Source organism: Sciurus carolinensis, chromosome 3 (genome assembly GCF_902686445.1).
Source record: "Sciurus carolinensis chromosome 3, mSciCar1.2, whole genome shotgun sequence".
NCBI lineage: Eukaryota > Metazoa > Chordata > Mammalia > Rodentia > Sciuridae > Sciurus > Sciurus carolinensis.
The window spans coordinates 3959923-3979799 of NC_062215.1; positions in this window are offsets into that span (position 1 = coordinate 3959923).

Below are 19877 nucleotides of genomic sequence, written 5' to 3' on the forward strand. Positions count from 1 at the left end.
ATAGAACCTTGAGAGTTATTCATAAAAAATCCCATTTCAAAATGTAACAAGATCCACATCTGTGGAAGAGTTTAAGCGGAAAAACAGGGAGATGGGATTTCTCTGTGGATATTGCAAAATAGATTATTGCATTGAGCAAAATGATTGACCAGCTCTGAGGCTCCCAAAGCATGCTGCTTGGACCAGCAACTGTAGCACCTAGAAGCTTGTTAGAATAGCAACTTCTGGGACCCCCTGCCAAACCTACTGAGTCAGGTACCTGCATCTTAACAAGTCCCCCAGGTGATTCCGATGTGCACTAAGGTATAAGAATAAAAACAAAGAGCACCTGGGGATTTTTATTTGTGATCCTTATCTCCTCTCCACTTCCAGGCACTTCCTACTCTGTATGATGGTCTTGCTTCCTCTCCAAGTCCCTACTTCCATCTTTTCATCCCTGTCAATTCTACAAGGATAATCTGCACCCTAATCGTGGCCTCTTAAAGGGAAAAGCTTTAGGACTCAAATGATTGCTCTTCAGTGAAAATGTAATGAAGTAGGGCTTGATTCTCCTGCTTGTCACCAGTATTTAACAACTGAGTTGGTCCTAAAATGATATGATCAACTTGACAAAGTCCATTCAGACAGGCAGCCCTTGTTCTGAGCACTATGATGTAAGACAGCAGACATGGTTCTCAAACTTTCTATTTAGAAGACTCACCAACATAGCTTGTCCAAAATAGAGATTCATCTAGGGCCAAGTGAGGCCTGTCAATCTGCATGTCTAACCAGATCCCCAGGGATTCTGATGCACTTCTCCCACTATGCTGAGAATAACCCTGGAACAGACAAAAGAGCCCTTAAAAGTAGAATAAGGGTGTGGTTTGCTCAACTCCAAAGAGTTGTTAGACCTTAGGCAATTTACTGGGTCTCAGAATTCTTTACAGACCTTGTTGAGTTGAAGATACTCATTGAACCTTTGTTGAACATGTATGATGTGCCAGGCTGTGGACTAGATGCTGGGGAATTAAAACTACAAGCCAAACCAGGCATGCCAGCACATGCCTGTAACCCCAACAACTTGGGAGGCTGAGGCAGGAGGACTGCAGGTTTGAGGCCAGTCTGGATGACTTAGTGAGACCTTGTCTCAAAATAAAAATAAAAAGGCCTGGGAGTATAGCTCAGTGGTAGAGCACCCCTGGGTTCAATGTCTAGCACAGGGGCTAGGGAACTTCAAACCATGGCTACGATGCAAATGCCTCATGTGCAAGGAGCTGAGGTAGGTGGAAGAGTCCTAGGTCACTCTGGAGGGTTAGGGCATCTTCCCAGAGAGCCTCTAGTCTGAGTCTTGGAGGATGCCAGAGAAACAGTAATGGTCAGAAGCTGATTAAAGGACATTGAAGAAAGAGGGAGGGGCTGGGGATACAGCTCAGTTGGTAGAGTTCTTGCCTTGCAAGCACAAGGCGCTGGGTTCAACCTCAGAGGAAAGAGGGGAACAGCTGGTATTATGGTTTAGATACGAGGTGAGCCCCAAAAGCTCACATGTGAAGTAATGCAAAAAAGTCTAGAGGTGAAATGATTGGGTTATGAGAGCTTTAACCTAATCAGTGCATTGATTTACTGATGTGGATTAACTGGGCCTAACTGTAGGAAGGTGGGGAGTGGCTGGAGGGGGTGGGTCACCTGGGGTATGCCTTTGGGTTTATGTTTTGTCCTTGGTGTGCAGAGCTCTCTTCCTGATGGCCACGTCCTGCAGCGCTTTCCTGTGCCACACCCTTTCCCCATGGTGTTCTGCCTCACCTCGGGCCCAGAGCAATGGAGTCAGCCATTTATAGACTGAGACCTCTAAAACTGTGAGTGGCAAATAAGCTTTTCCTCCTCTACATTGTTCTTGTCTTTTGGTGACAGTGATAGAAAAACTGACTAAGACAGCTGGGATGAAGGGAACAGAGGGAGCTTGCAGTGATGGTGTTCCAACATAAGAGCTCAGGAATAAGGGGAAGAGAGAGTTGAGCCAGGGCCAGATTACAAGGTGCATCTCCTGTCCCACTGAGGCGTTTGAACTTTGTCCTGAATGTAGAGCCCTCCAAGGATTATAAACATCATTACACTTGGTCGCCAGAGAGCTCTCTCTGGGAACAGTCCCCATTGATAGGGAGGAGGATGGGGCAGGATGGGGCAGGCAGGAAGTGATGGCGTGGGGCGGGAGCCCTATGAAGTCGCCCAGGCAGGAAATTAGAAGGGATGGAAGTACCTAGAGAGGCAATAGTCATCAGACAGAGTGAATCCATTTGAAAGATGGTTTTAAGGTGGACTCTGGGGGACTTGGGGACTGTTACATGTGGAGAGTAAGGGCAATGGCGAAGAATATGGCTAGGTTTTCTTGCTTAGTAATTGGTGGCCAGGCTATAAGAGAAGGTTGAACCAGAGGCCTTAGGTGTATGAAGGTAGATCTTAACAAGAGTCGGGGTGAAAACTTTGCAGGGGCCCTGGGTACAGAGCAGAAGATGAACAATGAAGTTATGCTGAGGGTATTGACTGGACAGGGGTGTCGGGTACTTAAAACAGCCTTACTTATCTGGGTCCTGTGATGCTGGTCGGATGGCTTTGGGGACACTGCAGTTTCTTTGATCCAGTTCTGCCAAATCGGCTATCTGATGTCACTAAGAGAGATAAGGGGTTCAGGTTGCAGAGTTTCATTTGGAAGTAGGAGGGAGGATCACTCTTGGTCTTTCACCCTGAGAGCTTCTCTGTAGTCCCAATTCTTTTGACAGATCTGGTGATCAAGCAGGGGTGGGGCCTTAGGTCGGCAGCCAGTGACTCCTAGATTTGCCGTCTGAGGGAACTCCCTCACCATGGAGCCTGCTCCTTCTTGACTGCTTTAATTAGGCCAATGTTTGCAAGCCCCAGAGTAGGCAATACCCCGTCCTCTTGCAAGCTCACCTGTCCACTGCCCTGTCCGCCCTTCTGAGCTCCTGACAATCTTGCCAATCCCAGTGGCTTGGGAGGCTGAGGCAGGAGGATTGTGAGTTCAAAGCAGCCTCAGCAACTTAGTGAGGACCTGAGTGACTCAGCAAGACCCTGTCTCTAAATAAAATACAAAAGAGGGCTGGGGATGTGGCTCAGTGGTCAAGTGTCCCTGAGTTCAATCCCTGGTACCAAAGGAAAAAAAAAAAGACTTAAGTGATTTTATGGCCCTGTTCTACTTTTTCTTTTTTTCTATGGCATTGCGCTGTATTTGTTGTTTCTCTCTCAACTAGAATGTAAGCGGCCCTGCGTGAGGTCTTGTGTGTTGTGTGACTGATGTGTCATGAGCACCTGCCACACATCTGGCACCCAGGGCCCAATAGATATTTCTTTGTTGTGCTACCACATTAAGACAAACTATGGTAAGTGTCATAAGAACATTAACATCAAAGAAGTGGAGGAGAAATCACATTTGGTTATTGGGCATAAGGGGTGGATCAGGGAATGCTCTATAAAGAAATGGGACTCAGGATGTCTTTAAAAGAACGGCTAGAGGCCCTTCCTTCTTTCCCTCCTCACTCCTTCCCTCCCCTCCTCTTTCTCTCTTTTTCCTTAGTAGTGTACCAATTATTTGGAGACGTAAGACATTATAAAGGAGAGATACCAGAATGTTTGATGTTTATGGGACATATTTCCTGAGAACTTTGTAGAGTCCAATTAAAAAAACAACTTTACTATACAATTTTCCATTTACTCCCCCTCACAAGTAAACCAAAATGCATATTTTATTGTGAGTAGACAATGAAAAAGACCATTTTACATATCTGTTGCTGAGAAACAAATTATTCCAACATTTAGAAGTTTAAAACAAACATGGATAGACCACACAATTGCTAAGAGTCAGGAACCCAGGAGTAACCCAGCTGGATGCATCTCCCTGTGGTTGTGGTCAAGCCAGGTCTGTGGTCCCTGAAGATCCAGCTGGGGCTGGAAGGGCTGCTCCCAACCTCCTCACATGGCTGTGGCAGGGACTCAGTCTCTTGCCATCTCCACCTCTCCACAGGGCTCATCCCAAACTGAGTCAGCCATCTAGGAGGGAGAGCCCACCATGAGACAGAAGCCAGAGTCCTTTATGATGTGACCAGGCATGGTAATGCATGACTGTAATCCCAGCTACTCAGAGGCTGAGACAGGAGGATCATAACTTTGAGGCCGGCCTGGGCAACTTAGTGAGACCCTGTCTTAAAATAAAAAGGGCTGGGGATGCAGCTCAGAGGTACTGGGTTCAATCCCAGGTACTCCCCCAACAAAAAAAAAAAAGAGAGAGAAAACAAACAAAATATGAACTGAAATATCATATGAGAAATTTTCCAATATGTAGTGAAATTATTTGAGAATGAACGTTACAATGGGAATCCACGTGGGTGGGCCCCAAAGGAAGACCAACATTTTAAAGGTGAAATGAAAAGGGTTTGATGTCAGAGGAAACGTCCCGTCATATCTATCACTCTGCTCTGTTGCGGGTCATGTGGACCACCTCTGGCACAGAGTGGGGTGAGGGGGGACGCAGGGTGTGGATGCCTGGAGGCGGAGCTCATTGGGGTCATCTTGGAGGATGGCCGCCATGACAACAAACCTACACATAATTCAAGTTCATGGCTTAGCAAAATCTAAATCATGACCTGTGATGGCCTTTGAGATTCTTGCTAAATTTTTGGCAAGCAGGGGACATAGGTATGCCGTGACTGCCAGGTTTGGGGGATTCTCTCTTTCCTAAGCCTTATTCCCCTGATACCAATGGGACTGAGCTATATTACTGAGGGACCATCCAACTCTCAGACTCAGAAATTCAGTTTCCAGGGGCTGGGGAGATAGGATAGCTCAGTGGGTAGAGTGCTTGCTTTGTAAGCACAAGGCCCTGGGTTCAATCCCCAGCACCCAAAAAAAAAAAAAAAAGAAAGAAATTCAGTTTCTGAGTTGAGTCAGTGGCCGGCTGGCTCTAGAAATGACGACATCTTCAAAGAGGAGATGCATTTGTACCTGGAAAACCCTGCAGTGCTAAGATGGATGGAATGTGTCCCATTGAGAACAGAGAGCTGTGTGGGGAAGACGATCGTGGGTCTGAGGCTGGGACGGCAGAAGGCTCCTGTTTGGGAGGTAGAAATGAAGCAGGCTGAACACGTGAACCACGGGGCATGGCTCCATAGGTGTGAGTAGGGCAGAGATGTCTCCTCCAAAATCTGCATTGCTCTCCTTGGGGTTGAGTTTTCATTGAAAGGGGCTGTCCATCCAGAGACAATTCCCCTTCTCTAGCTGGACAATGCAGCATGGGCAGAAGGGATGGGAGTCACATCTGAATGAAGGCCACTCAAGTTGGGCCTTCTCCTCTGGCTCTTTCCCCTCTTGCAGATGAACCAGGGGATGGAAGAACCTTAAGAGCAAAAGAGTTGGGCTGGAGTGTGACTCAGGGGTAGAGTGCAAGCTTAATGTGTGCAAGGTCCTGGGTTTGACCCCTACCAGCCCTAAAATAGAAAGGAAGAAAGAAGGAAAAGACAAAGAAAGGAAAAGAAAAGGGCCTGGTGCTCCTAAACCATCAAGGGAAGGAAAATCCTCTCCAGTCCAGCAACTCTGGATGAGGGGAAAATGCACTTGCATCGGTGACACCATTGAGAGTTTGGGGTCCATTTGTTACAGCAGCTGCTACTATCCTAACCCACAGTAGAAAAACTTTGTTAAGACTTCGGGGAGGGCTGGGGATATAGCTCAGTTTGTAGGGTGCTTGCCTTGCAAGTACAAGGCCCTGGGTTCAATCCCCAGCACCACAAAAAAAAAGACTTTGGGGAATTCAAAAGAAAGGTCATCCTAGGAAACTAGAAGGCTGGTTGTGAGAGGACTCAGACATGATGAAATGCGAGTGAGCTCAGCATCCCTGTGCCTGTGTCAGCTTCGTGGCAAGGCTCATTAACAAACCCTGAAAGCAACGCTGGCCTTTAGACTTTGCCTCTTACGGGCCAGATACTATGCGTGTCGTACACATTATTTCACTTAGTATTTTTTAGTTCTTGTTTAAATTTTTATCTTGCATTGTACATATTAAAAACAATTTTGAGGGGATAAGGGTGTGGTTCGGTGTTAGAGCATGCTTGAGACATTGGGTTCAATTCCCAGCACCCCTCAAATACATACTACTTATGTGTTTATGATAAAAACAATTTTTAAAAAGTAATCCAGGTTTGCAGTTTTAAAAGGCAATCACATGCTCCTAGTCTTAAACAAACCCAGTCTCGTGCCCCTCCGCTTGCTTTTTTTTTGTACCAGGGATTGAACCCAGGAGTGCTTAACCCCCGAGCCATACCCCCTTCTTATTTTTTACTTTGCTAGTGGCTTACTGCCTCACTGAGTTGCTGAGACTGGCCTTGAATCTGCGGTCCTCAGCCCCTGGAGCTGCTGGGATCACAGGTGCACACCACCACACCCTGCAACCTCCTTGCTCTTCATTTCTACCCCCAAAGGCAACCACTTTCAAGTTCTGTTATTGACCTTTGTGTTCCTAAATAAAATTTTTATTCTCTTCCTTTTCAGTTTTTCTTTTCTAACATCATGACTTCCTACTGTCAGGGATGAGACTGGCCTTTCTTCTCACCTCCCACTAACCTACATCCTTTCCCTCCCTCACGTTGGATTTAGGGGTGCATTTTCTCGACAGGTAACATAAATGCACATAGCAATAGTCAGCATAATACATGGGCTATCCTTGGAGGGTTAGAAGGAAATAAAGTAGAAAAGTAGGTTGGAACCAGAGCATAGGACAGAGCCACCAGGCCAGGCTGGGGTGCATCTCAGCAGTAGAGCACTTGCCTAGCACACATGAAGCCCTGGATTCAATCCCCCCAACGTGCAGTAGGAAGCCATTTAAAGTTCAAGGGAGAGGGGTGACTGGATGAGGGGCTAGAAGGGATCAAAGAAGGGATCATGTGGTAGTCTAAACAACTGTTCATTCGTTCATCCATCTATCCATCCGTTTATTCTACCCACTCTCGTTTCCATCTCCATTTCAACCCTGGGTACTGCCTGTCTTTCCTGCTGGTCTCTGCTACAGCCTTGCTCTTCTGACTGATGCTCTGCCCCATCCTGGCATGTTGTCTGGCATGTACACAGTAGGTATTTAGTAAGTATTTGTTGAAGGAAGGAAAGACAGATGTTGGCAATGTGAGATAGCGTGATAGCTGTGGTCAAAGGACTAGAGGCGTTTTGGAGAGACCTGGTCTTGGTCACTAAGTAAACAGCAGGGCTTTGGGGGGCCATCGTGACTTCTGATGAAGCGTCCTTGTGAACGATGGTTCCAGGAGCAGCAGTCAGAGCCTTGAGGGGGCTTGGTTCACATTCTGATGCTAGTTCATCTTTAGGACTATCAGATTAAACAAAGCACACACTACTCTCGCTCTGTTCCTTCAGTCCACCAAGGGAGCCTCGATTCACTTTCATCCAAGATATTTCCTGTCTTTGTCACTCCAGTGGTGTGGTGGCAAACTCAGATGCCTGCTGTGTTCGAACAGGGGAGCTGGATTCCCACTGTTTTCCCCTTGGCTATTTTAGGAAGTACCCAGCTAATTCCACAGGAGAGAACGTGTCTAACTGGTTACCCGTTGGATCCCCAGTGTGTGATGCATAATGGTGCTCAAAAAATATTTTTCTCTGTGCCAGGCATTACTGGCTCCCTCTGCCCAAGGTGTTGGTAGAGGGGAGCTTCATCAGTAGATACTAAACCTAAAGAGGAGGCATGTGTTAGAGGAACCAGGCAGGGACCAGCATTTTAGGATCAGGGGTTTATTTATTAAAGGTGGAGAAGCCAGTTTGTTTAATAAAAGCAGATTCCGCTTGGCAGTTTGGGGAATGGAAATAATTCAGACACTTGGCTACAATTCTGGTTAAAACCAACAAGTTGAATAATTAGAAATGCAGGACCAAAGAGATCAATCCACTGGGTTAGGACAGCTGCCCAAGACCTCAACCAGTTGGTGCACAGCAATGAGGGCAACTTACCTGGAGCCAGTCCCAGCCTGTGCCGAGCTCTTGGGACAGGAATGTGTGCTCTCTTCCAAGGGACAGGCTCTGACCCCAGATCAACAGGGAGGTAACATGGGTGATCTCTGGTGCACAGCTTCTGTCTTGGAAAGCTGAACTTTCCACTGAAATCTGTCTCATCTACAGGGTCAGTGTGTCTTGGAGAAGAACAGAATGGGTCCATCTTCTTTCAAGGAGACCATGTTAAGGTCCCTGTAAACTTCTTCCTTGCACCCTGTTGATCCCCAGTCACCAAAATGTGTATGTTCCGGGGCACATGCCCACATAGCTACAGCCAGAAGAGGTGGGGAAGAAAAATCCCAGACCTGGTGGCATTCGGAGTTTGCCAGACCTCTCAGTTTGGCATCTGGTGTGGTCTGGAGTTGGCCAAGGGTCCTGGATGTTCATCTCAAGTAGCCCGGGCAGGGTTCCCAGCTGCCAGTTGTCAGATCATGGGTTTAACATGACACTGGGACAAGGCAGTGACTAGATAATGAAGTCCCTGCCCTGTCTTCTCACCATGGCAACCACTTGTTTGTTGATTTTTGTTTATTTTATTCTTCCCAACTATAAAATACTGCACCCACTCTTTATGAAATAATGTCGAAAAATATGGAAAGATGGAAAGAAGAATAATGGCAACTTGTCCCCTCCTGAGAGACCTAGGCCTCTGTGAACACTGAAGAGCACTCCCTTCCAGACTCGGACCTCAGCAGAGTTTTCAAAATCATAGATCTGGCTGGGCGGGGTGGTGCACACCTGTAATCCCAGCTACTCAGGAGGCTGAGGCAGGAGGATCACCAGTTTGAGGTCAGCCTCAGTAACTTAGTGAGGCCCTAAGCAACTTAGTGAGACACTCTCTCAAAATAAAAAATAAAAAGGGCTGGAGATGCGGTTCAGTGGTTGAGTGTCCCTGGGTTCAATCTCCAGCGCCAACCAAACAAACAAAAAAACATAGCTATGCTCATGTTCCACAATTTGTTTTGAATATTCTGGGAGGAAAAGAGAAACCTGTTTAGTCTAGGAGTAAGAAACATTTTCACATTAAAGTTTTTCATGTATTACAATAACGTTATACAAACATTTGCTGTTGTACTTGTGGTGGAACCTGAGTCTTCCACATGCTAGGCAAGCACGCTACCATTGAGCTGCATCCCAAGCCCTTTTGTTAACTTAATTTTGAGACAGGGTCTCACTAAATTGTCCAGGCCGGTCTAGAACTTGTGATCCTCCTGCTTTAAATTTCTGAGCAGCTGAGATTACACACCAACTGTACAAACCATCTTCAGGGCAGGCGTGTTGTTTTGCTGAATGAATTTGCCATCCTTAATGGAACAAAGTTCTTTCTAGACGTGAGACCTAGGATGGGAACTCCACGTCCCCCTCTCTGACAGGACCTCTTGAGAGGACCGATGCCAGGGCCATGGTGCGGGTGACCAGGGAAGGAACGGTTGGGAGTGTCAGCACCGTCACACCACAAATATGTTCAGAAAAAAAAAAAATCTCTCTTGCTCCCCACCATTTAATAACTGAAATGTACCCTGAGGAGTAGGTTTCCCTTCTTTTTTAAAAAAAATATTTTGATTAGTGTTGATGAACCTTTATCATACATTTATCCGTATGCAGTGCTGAGAATCGAACCCAGTGCCTCACACATTCAAGGCAAGCGCTCTACCACCAAGTCACAATCCCAGCTCTAGGTTTTCCTTCTTAATGATGATTCCATTTATTTGGGAAAATTTTATGATTTTTTTTTTTTTTTTTTTTTTTTGCAGTGCGGGGGATCGAACCCAGGGCCTTGTTCTTGCAAGGCAAGCACTCTGCCAACTGAGCTATCTCCCCAGCCCTAGTCTTATTTTTTAATGCAGGCAGAATGAATGAATCAACTTTCTTGGAAGAAGTCAAAAGAAAGCAGTTTTGCTGTTGCTTTTGGGGGCCTCTGCCAAGGAGCAGAACTTTCTTCTGGGGCTCATGGGGGCACTGGACCTTGCAGAACACATGTCCCTCTGTGGCAGACCTCTGGGCAGCAAGAGAGTCCTGTTGGTCAAAGGCATGAGACGCTGCCCTTTGGCAGGCCGGTTTCCCTGCCGCCCCTTCTAAATCCTGCTTCCTTCTCCAGCTCTGCTGGAGGAGATACCGCAGGACCTCAGGGGCAGCTCACCCCAGGGGGGCACAGGCCTTGAACGCCCATCCTGACAGGGCAGCTGTCAACGAAGCGACACCACCGGAACTGGCATTAAGAATTGCACTGCCCAGCTATCAGCAGCCTGGAGAGCACGAGAAAAGGGCCTTGCAGAACCCCGCCAGTGGCTAGCCACCGTTTCTGTGTCTGGAGACCTGTGTGGAAAGATCCTACACATTTCCCTGTGCGGTTGGGGCACAACTGGGCCTTTGTGTGTTGGGGTCAAGCATGGTTCCTAACTGGCAGCATGGACAATGGGCCTGTGTTTGTTCCCAGAGGACGGCACAGTCCTGCAGCAATGACACGTGTTTCCAAGTACAAAAAAAAAAAATGTTGGAGTCTGACATTTCAACAAAATTCTCTTTGGAGAATCCGGTACTTATCACTCAAAGACCTTGTTACGTGCATCGTACCAGTGGCAGCGATGACATCCTCCACCACCTGGCAGGCCGTGGGCCTTTGTCATGTTCCTGTGGGCACTGCAGACCGCTGGGTGCACAGTATCTCGCAGGGCGGTAATTAGCAGGTTTTACTGGGCTTGATGTAAGGACCTGATCTGCCACAAAGTACTTGCATCCTGGGATCCAACTCAGACCAACACAGTGACAGCCAGAGAGGACCTGATCAGCTTTCACACCAAAACACCCACAGCAGACTTTGGCAAGGCTCGGTGTGTGGGGTTCTTACACAGAAGTTCTGGAAAGAGAAGAAAGAGAAGGCACCTGTGTCCGGACTGTTGGCATAGGAAGGCGCAGCTCCCTGTGTTCTGCAGGCTGCCTCCACCGCATCTTAACCTAGCCATTTTTAGGGAGGAGGGAGGATGGCCCAGCCCTGGCTGCACTTGTCCCTGCTGTATCAGTCACGGAGGGAGGTGGGGTGCGGGGAGAAGGAGAACTTAAGGAATTGGCTCACGTGATCCTGAGGCTGGCACGTTTCAGAGCACGCTGGGAGGCTGGAGCCCAGGGAAGAGTTGATGTCTGGCATCTTGAGTCCAAAGACCGTCTGGTGGCAGAATTCCTTCTTTCTTGGGGGATCTCTGTCTTTTTTCTTTTGAGGCCTTTGACTCATTGGCTGAGTTGAATATGACATGCATAACATTACCTGGAGAATATCTCCTTACTGAAAGTCCACCGATTTAAACATTAATCACACCTTAAAAGGTCTGAAAAGTACCTTACTGCAACACCTTGACTGGTATTACACCAAACAACTATGTACCATACTCTAGCCAAGCCTCGTTGAGAAGCAGAATTAGCCAGCACATAACCACCTAGTGGTGCCCACCACCACGCCACCTTCTCGGAAGGCCAAGGCAGGAGGATCTCAAGTTCGAGGCCAGCCTGGGTAACTTAGTGAGACCCTGTCTCAAAACAAAATAAAAAATAAAAAGGACAGGGGATGCAGTTCAGTGGTATAGCACCCCTGGGTTCAATGCTCAGGACTGCAAAACAGAACAAACCACCAGCCTGCACAACCTCCTGGAGAGGTGGTGGCACATAGTGGGTGGTCACTTGGCATTCGTAGATTCTGCGCGTGAGTGAGTAGGTGGCTCGCCCTCCTTGTCCTCTTTGACACCCTCGCTCTCTGATGTGGGGTATACTTTACTTAGCTCTTGGCTATTATCTAGCTGATTTGGGGCTGGGTAGTCCCCAGGGCCTAGAGGAGAGCCCCACACATAGTATGCACTCAAGAAATCTTTGTGGAACAAATGAATTGGAAGGGTAGCGACAGCCACCAACAGAGCGTCGATCCACTCAGGCGGTCCCTCGGGGTGGCCCCTGTGGAATGGCACAGGTCCCACACCTACAGGAGCATGGTCATTGTTGGGCTGTGGATTTTCCTCCCTCACAGCCTGTGAGACCCTGGAGGGGCCTGTCCCGGTTGTCTGGCTTTCCCAGTGTGCGACACAGGCCAACAGACCAGCGAAATGCCCGAGGATGGACTCGATCAACGACAGCTCAGTTAGTAACTGCCCCTGTCCTTTGCCTTCTCAACAGTCTCCACATGACCATTCCAACCTCTGCTCCTTGCCCCGCCCCACGAGGAGTAAATATAATTTGATGACGCTCTGGTCGTTCAGGGGAAGCCAATGTCCTCTGGTCACTTTGAAGTCATACCTATTTCTGCCGGTTGGCTTCAGCCTCCAGAGCCTGGGGGTGGGCTGGCTTTCATCTGAGCTTCTCCGCACCCCCTTAATCAAGTGGAGGGCACCTCTTGTGATTTAGAGGGATTTGTAGACACCCACCCCTGACTCTCGGGATTTTACAGCACGACAGATCCATTACGTGACTATTGCGAGAGAGATTGAAATAAGGAAGGAGAGGAGACGGTGAGAGGCTGTCCGAGTCCAAGTCCATCATTCATAATCCCGCTAAGTCAGAATCATCGTCCCGGCCCATTAAAGGAAGTCCCCGATTAGGCACTGGGTGGAGGCGATGACTTCCCAGAGAGAATGTTCAGAGGGCAGCCATGGCCCTGCCAGGAGCGCGCCGCTGGAGTCCGCTGGGATTCCCTGGGTGAAGCGGGGAGTACTTGGAATGCCAGACCCAATGTGCTGTCCTTCCCCATCTCCGAGGAGAGTCCGGGGACGAGGGACAGAGGAAGTCTTAGGAACCGCGATGGTTCCCTGACGTCAGAGCATCACCCCTTCCTAAAGGATTGCATCTTATTCCTGTTTTGAACTTTTAAAATTCTTTGCACTGCATTTTTATGATAGCACATGTTTTAAAGCAGTCTATTATAAAATTAATAACATTAGCGGATTAATACGTACCATTTCAATGTATTATCACTACTATTTTTTAAAGTATTTTTAATTATAGGTGGACACAATGCCTTTACTTTATTTAGTATTATGCGGTGCTGAGAATCGAACCCAGTGCTTCACACATGCTAGGCAAGTGCTCTACCACTGAGCCCCAGTCCCAGCCCTTATGACTACTATTACTGGTACTGAGGATTGAACCCAGGGGCACTTTTCCAATGAGCTACACCCCCCAGCCTTTTCATTTTGAGACAGGTTCTCCCTGAATTTCTGAGGTTGGCCTCAGCAATCCTGGCAATCCTCTTTCCTCAGCCTCCTGAGATGATGGCATTACAGGCATGTGCCACCATACCTGGATATTTTTTTTTATAAAGTCTTCTACTTTCAAAATCAATAGATCTGTATGCTGTATCCTGGATTTCATTTAATGAAGTGTGAACTTTAAGATTGAATAACTGCTGCTCGTAAAATCCCGGTAGACTTGAAGGAGCTATGCCTGGGGACTGGGGAGGGGACTGGCTGTCTCCTCCTAGGTTCTTGTTTCCTCTTCAGTGGCATAGACCCTGACTGCTGGGGACTTGGGGGCTTCTGGGAAGCCATTTACTTGATGTGGTCACGAGAGGATGAGTTTTCTGAGGTTATGAGCAGCTCAGAGGTTCCCAGTGGGTGTCGTGGGTTCCTGGGAGCCTGCCTCTGTGGCAGCCTTGCCAGTTTCCCTCATCTCGTTTGAACAGGTGTGTGCTGGTGCTGAAGCAGACCTGGGGGGAAGCACAGGCCCTGCCGGGGGCAGGTGGGCGAGACTCCGTGGCTCAGCCAATTCTGGCTTAAAGACCCACTTCCTACTTCCAGATAACCAGCAATGAGACATGGTTGCTATTTTCTTTATGTGGTTCCGGCAAACTTCTTGTTTCCGGCCACACATCTCACCCTCCCAGTATCAAGGACTGGATTTGGGGCAGGTATCTGATCTGAGTCAAGTCCGTCTAGCCCAACAAGACTCTTGTGTTGTTCCTACTTGAACTCCTGGCAGACTAGACCTCTTCCTGAGAGCACGGGAGGGAGAGGCCATCTGGGAAGGAAGACTGGGGAGCTCCGCCAGGGGCGGGACAGCAGCCAGTCCCGGTGACGTTGTTGGTGCTCCGGCATCGAGTCCCTCCAAAGCCAGTTCTACCTTCAGCTTTCGTAGCCAGGGCATTTTTCTTGAGCTGAATCCCGCTGGTTTTCTGTCCTGGAGGGAAGGTGCTCTTCCCAGTGTGCCACATTTGAGGAGGCTTCTGTCTCGTCAGGGGCTTAGGAAGACAAGGAGACAACTTCGGATGAGCGTGGGGGGCAGCCAGGAGCTGAGCCTGGGCTCTTGGAGGTTTCCTGGAGAGACAGACGCCTGAGCTAAGTTTGCACAAGGGGAGAGTCCAAGGCAGGAGGCTGTGGGTGCCTCAGCTGCCAGGAGCGGGTGATATTGTCAGCCAGAGAGGAGCAGGAATCAAGAAGTGGAAGACGGGGTGGCAGGAAAAGGGTCCCTGACCACCAGCAGCCCGAGGACTCAGTGCCCATCATGAGACACCAAAAGGACATAAATGTCCCCGCGCCTTGCGTGGTGAGGTTACAGAAAAAAACCAGTTTAGGAAGGTAGGCAGCCCACTCAGTGCTATAGAACATGCCTTCAGTGTCTCCCACGTTCCAGAAAGAGAGCCAGCACCCTCCTGCAGATTTAGGGGCACACACCCCAGCCCTAAGCTGCTCGAGTGCCAGGTCAGAAAGAGCAAGTCTGGAGGAGCGCGCTCCGTTTTCACACCGCACAGGCGTGACTTTCACCAGGCCTTTAGCAACAGCACGAGCTCAGGTCCCAGGAGGTGTGGCTCCCTGCCACTCCAGGTCTGGCGCACGGCTCACTCCCATCCCCACAAGCCAAACCCGGTCATTTCAGCAACTGCTCTGATGACCATCCCTGCCTTGCCTCTGTTCCTGTGCGGAGGCATGGCACCCGAGGACCAGGATCACGCCACAGTTGACTCTCAACCTGCAGTAACAGAATAGAGGCAGCACAGAGCAAGCTGGCGCCCGAGGCAGGGTAGGGTGGGGGTGGTCTGGGTGCCCAAGCAAGCTTCTTGGGAGCCCCTGAAGGGGCTGACACAGAGTGACTAAGTGCAAACCTGTCACATACAAATTCTGAGACCAAGAGGAGGCCAAGGTTCAGGCAGAGGGTGATGGAGGCCTGGACCAGGATGGAGAGGAAGAAGAAGCTGGACAGACATCTGGTATGGAAAACCAGCAGGACTTGGAGACAGCATTCCCTGTGCTTTGGGCTTGGGACCTGCGTGAGCAAGACTGGGAAGAGGAGGTGGACCGTGTGCGGAAGGCTGAGCTCAGTTTGTGGCGTGCCGTGCAGAGATGGGCAGCCCCGGGTGTTGCTGGCAGCAGGCCAGACGGCTCTTACCAGAGAACGCACACTCACCCGGAGCTTAGGAAGCGATCTGCATGTCACTTTCCTTTCTACCTGGTTCTGGGGGAAATGTGGAGGAGGTTCCTTTACCAAAGAGGGAAGCAAAGGGCAGGGCCCACCCATACTGGTGCAGGGACAGTGGAACTGTCCCGACAACCTGGAGGCCCCCGGAAGAGAGGCAGGGCTGGCTCAGAACCTTTGCAGGTGCATTCTGAGAAGGCCACTTCATGCTTACGTCCCAACCAGAGCATCACAGCAAAGCGCACACTGCTGGGACACGAGGAACCTGTTTAACACTTGAGGACCACAGGTTTCCTGTCATTTAGGGGATTATCTGGTGATGCAAGAAAAGAATCCCTGACACCAGGGAACCCCAGGTCCCAGGGATGGATTGTGCCTGGGAGCCTGCTAGAGTTTGGATCTGGAATCCCCCCAAAGGCCCAGGTGTTAAAAGTTTGGTTCTCAGTTTGGTGAGGTGAGAGGCGGTGGCGGAACCTTTAGGAGTTGGGGCCTAGTGGGAGATTTTAGGTCGTGGGGCGGGGGGGCCTCAAAGGGGATTTTGGGGCCCTGGTCTCTTCCCTTCTCTTTTTACTTCCCATTGGTCATGAGGTGAGCAACTTCCTGCACTGCACCCTGGCCTCCAATGATATGCTGCCTTGTCACAGACCAAAAGCAACAGGGACAACCAACTATGAACTGAAACCTTGAAAATTGTGAGCCAAAATGAAACTTTTCTGTTTATAAGCTGGTTTTCTCAGGTTATTTGTGACAGTAATGGAAAGCTGACTAACACAAAATCTTCTAATTAAGATGACCTGAGGCAACTGAGTGTGGGACAGGCCAAAGCAAGGCATGAAAATTTGAGCACTATCCCCACACATGTGCCTGTCTAACCACAGGACTGGAGGGTCATTCAAGGAGAAGTATAGAGCAGTGATGGCCAGGGCCAAGGCTGTGGAACCCTGAAGAACTGTGGTGTTTAAGGAACTGGAAGAGGAGGTAACTGCGAAGGGGAAGAGGGATCAGGAGAGCTAGGAAAGGAAAGTGCCTGGGAAGACAAGGAGGGAGAGAATTTCCAAGAATGAATCATCAAAAATGCCAAATGCTCTGTGGTGAGAGGACTGGAATTAGATAGTAGGGAGCCGGTGGCCACCACTGCCAGGGCAGTTTCCATGCAGCAGCAGGGAGGGTATCTGAGAGAGAGTTGGAGAGGTAACAGGCAGTTGGGAGGACCCAGCACCTCCCCAGGACCACCCCAGCAAAGGAATGCAGAGGGCAGTTGTGAGCCAGTAGCTTAGGCTGGCAGAGCTGGGCTTTGCCGCTTTGGTTTAGAGGGGGCCTGGGTTGCCTGTGACACAGACTCTGGTGAGGGAGGGGTTCAGGAGGAGCCCGAGGCTTCAGGGCGAGGGAGAGAGGATGAACCTTCTTCTGACCTCTCCAACCAGCATCCATTGCCAAAAGTTGCAGCCTGGCCTGGATGGGGGCCTCGGTGATGAGGGGCCACTTCCGTCTCCTCCAGCATCAAATGAAAGTTTGTATCAGATTAGAAGTTTCCATCCAGGGACTACCAAGATGCTTTTTAGTCTCCTTAAGATCCCTGGGCCCTGTGTTTGAAAAAAAATTTAAATTAATTAATTTATGTGTTTTTTGGTACTGGGGATTGAACCCAGTTCTACCATTGATCCACATCCTCAGCCCTTTTTCTCTTTTCTTTTGAAAAAGGGTTTTGCTAAGTTGCTGAAGTTGGCCTGAAACTTGTCATCCTCCTGCCTCAGTCTGCAGAATCAATGGAATTATAGGCCTTTGGCACCATGCCTGACCTGTTTTTTAAGAGATGGGGTCTTGCTGTGTTACCCAGGTTGGCCTTGACCTCCAGGCCTCAAGTGATCCTCCTGCTTTAGCCTCCTGCTTTAGTCCCCCAGCTGGGACTACAGGTGCCTGCCAATGCACCAGCTAACTCTCCCACCTCTGTACTGCATTTAGTAAGAAATAATCCAGCCAGCCACAATGGCATACACCTGTAATCCCAGTGACTCAGAAGGCTTAGACCAGAGGATCACAAATTTAAAGCCAGTCTCAGCAACTTGGTGAGACCCTGTCTCAAAATAAAAATTAGGGGCTGGGGAGGTAGCTCAGTCGGTAGAATGCTTGCCTTGTAAGCACAAGGCCCTGGGTTCGATTTCCAGCAACCCCCCCCAAAAAAAAAAAAAATAAATAAATAAATAAATAAAAATTAAAAAGGACTGGAGATGTGAGTGGTAAAGCATCCTTGGGTTCGATGCCCAGTGCCACAAAATAATTTTAATAATAATGATTTCATTTTATTAATGAATAACTTATTGAATAACAGCAGCCTGGTAAACGTGAGATAAGCCATATCACCACACTGGGTTATCTGTCTTGTGCAAAAGCCCGGGAGGAGATATTTTGGTTGCTTTGGGCAACCTTATTTCCTGTTTCTAACTCTGTAAGGTTCACCTGTGTGTCTTTCAAGAACATAGTGGCAAGGCACAGATGTCATTGCAAATGTATTTGGCCTTCCCTGGTCCTGAGTGGGCTCTAACAGCTGATGCTGGGACAGATCCGGGAGGACAGGATATAGTCATGTTCCTCTGCGCCCAAGACTCTACCTGCCTGCTCACCTGGAAGGCCATCCTGTTCTGGGCAGCATGACGGACCTGCCAACAGGCAGCCCTGGATCTTTGCGTGTTCCTTGGTACCAAGACCCAGGGACTCCAGAGGTCTGTGTGAAATGCTGGCACCAAACAGCAAGCCCTGATAAGGGACAAATGGTTACCCAGAAAGACCTGCACCTCCTGGGTGAAAGAATGGAAGACTTCATGGTTCTTGGGCAGAGAATTGTGCCTGAAAGAGGACTAGCGACTGTCATGTCTGTCACAGTCCTGAGCTGCCAGGATATCACACATGGAGCTGAGACATCTGGGGACAAAGAGCAAACCTAGAACCTGAGGTGCCTAAGGGAAAATATTATGGTGTGTTTGGACTGTTTGCAATTCATAGGCAAAGAAGTACAGGGGAGGGACTATTGGGGGTGAGGAGCTAGTCTGCATTTTCTTTCTACTTCCAGTAAAAATGTTTTGCAATAAAAGCACTATTCAATAAATAAATAAGTAAATAATGAATAAACCATCGCATACTGCTTTGTGCTTCCACTGAGAGTAAGAAAGAGAAACAGGTTCACGCAGATCATCAAAAATAATAAGGGTGGTCCCAAACAGAGAATGAAGACAACCCTGCCCTTGACTGATGTTGCCAAGGGGCATGGAGGCAGGGGTCACAGAACTGTCCCTGGGTAAATACCAAGTGGGGAGGGGGGCTGCTGGCTGGATGCAGAGATCAGAAGGGAGACTCTCCACTGAATGAGCCCCAGGAAGATGTAGGCATTAGGACTCCCAGGCGATTTCCTAAGGGACAGTGCTGAAGGGTCTCATTTTATTGAAAATTGGACCGTGTGAAACAGGGTCAAATTAGGGGACCTTCTCAGCAGTTACCTGAGGGGCCTCTTCTCGCTAATTACTAGGATTCTGCAGTTAAAACAACCCCCATTGTTCTGCCTGGCGGAAAAAGCAGCCTTCTCCCAGAAGGGGCCGGGATGCACAGTACCATGCTTATCTGGGGTTGTCTGAAGTGGTTAATCTGCATGCAGAACACTGACGAGGTGGTTTATTAAGTTAATTGCGACTGCAAAGAAAAAAAAAAAAAACACTGGGGAGAGACACTGGGAAACATATATAAGACTGCAAATAAAAGTGAGATAATTGTGACCACAAAGTTTCCTTCCCCATAAACCTGTGTAGTTGAAAGTATGATAACCAGACTATGCTAAGCCCTTGAACAATACTAAAATACCATGTACCTACAACCCACGCTAGGCAGTTCTGGCTGTCCCTGGGATCACCCTAACCTGCATTTCCCCCCTGCCTGTTCCAATTCTGTTTTTTTTAGATGTTGATGGACCTTTATTTTGTTCTTTTATTTCTATGTGGTGCTGAGAATCGAACCCAGTGCCTCACACATGCCAGGCAAGTGCTCTACCACTGAGCCACAACCCTAGCCCTCCAATTCCTTTTGACTCTAAGATGTACCATTCACCAACAAGCTTCTTTTGACATCAGTGATAAGATGCTCCTAATTTCAAGAACCTTAGAGGGTGAAAACCATGTTTATTTTCAAACAGAAAAAAAATATATGAAGAAGCATGATTACTGTCTCCTTGTTTCTGTGGGTTTGGTGCTAGGGATTGAACCCAGGCTTCGCCCATGCTAAAGGTACCTCTGATTTTGTGTCTGCTTCTATTTCACTCTTCTGCTCACTCACTCTTCCCTTTCTTCCCTCCCTGGCCTCCCACTTTTGGTTCTGTAACACACTGGGAATGTTTGGCTTAAGCTTGGAAATTTACAGCTGGGAGCCAGAAAGAAAGACTGGTTCGCATTCATTTAGCAAAACAATCCCCTTTTGCC